Source organism: Leptonychotes weddellii, unplaced genomic scaffold (genome assembly GCF_054177405.1).
Source record: "Leptonychotes weddellii isolate Sample4059 unplaced genomic scaffold, ASM5417740v2 HiC_scaffold_47747, whole genome shotgun sequence".
NCBI classification, from domain to species: Eukaryota; Metazoa; Chordata; class Mammalia; order Carnivora; family Phocidae; genus Leptonychotes; species Leptonychotes weddellii.
In genome coordinates this window covers 1-757 of record NW_028014898.1, presented here as the reverse complement: position 1 = coordinate 757, position 757 = coordinate 1, and the positions used below count along the sequence as shown (strand labels likewise).

The 757-nt window shown below is 46.0% G+C and overlaps 1 pseudogene; it reads left to right on the top strand.

Moving 5' to 3' along the window:
* The first annotated feature begins 13 nt into the window (after positions 1-13).
* On the top strand, positions 14-745 carry LOC145719484 (spermatogenesis-associated protein 31D4 pseudogene; annotated as a pseudogene).
* The last annotated feature ends 12 nt before the right edge of the window (positions 746-757 follow it).

The following is a 757-nucleotide window of genomic DNA, read 5'->3' as shown; positions in this document are numbered from 1 at the left end:
CCGTGTTGCAATCTCTATCCTTCCTGGGCAGTTTCCTCTCACTGATGAGCTTCGAACAAAACTAGAGCGTCACCTTCGAAAGAGGCTCATCCAACACCGGTGGGGCCTGTCCCACAGGATCTATAAGTCTCTATCACTGATGAGTCCAAGTATTTTTTCAGAGACCCCTAACTTGCAGCGCTATCATGGACGCACATGGATCTCTAAGAGTGAGAGTAAATTGAGCGAATCTGAAAACTCTGAGGGGGACTCAGAAATGATTCAGCTAGAGGACGATGACCTGGAGAAGGACAACGATGACCTGGAGAAGGATCAGGGACACAGCCCAGAGAATGGCCCAAAAGATTATCTGTTGAGTGACCCAGAGAGCTCTTCAGGTAATGATATCGGGTATGATTCTGAAAAAGAACTTAGGAGCCCATCAGAGAAAAACTCAACAGTGTCTGTGGAGACTTTAGGTCAGAGCCAACTTGAAAATGTCTTGAAAATACATTTGAGCAAAAAGTTTGAGGAAATCAATGAGGGTCAGCTCCCCGGGACTGTGCATAATTCATGGCATAGTATGAAGCAGACATTGCTTCTTTCTGAGAACTCCCACACTGAAATAAAACAGAGAAGTTTGCCACCATCAGAGGTTCAGGACTACTCCCTGAATACCTTCCAGGAGCTTCCCTTTATTAAATCTAGTGCACAACAGATGCTGGAAGCCCATATTAAAAGGTTTCATATGAGGATGACGTGGGGCCTTCCCCCCAGG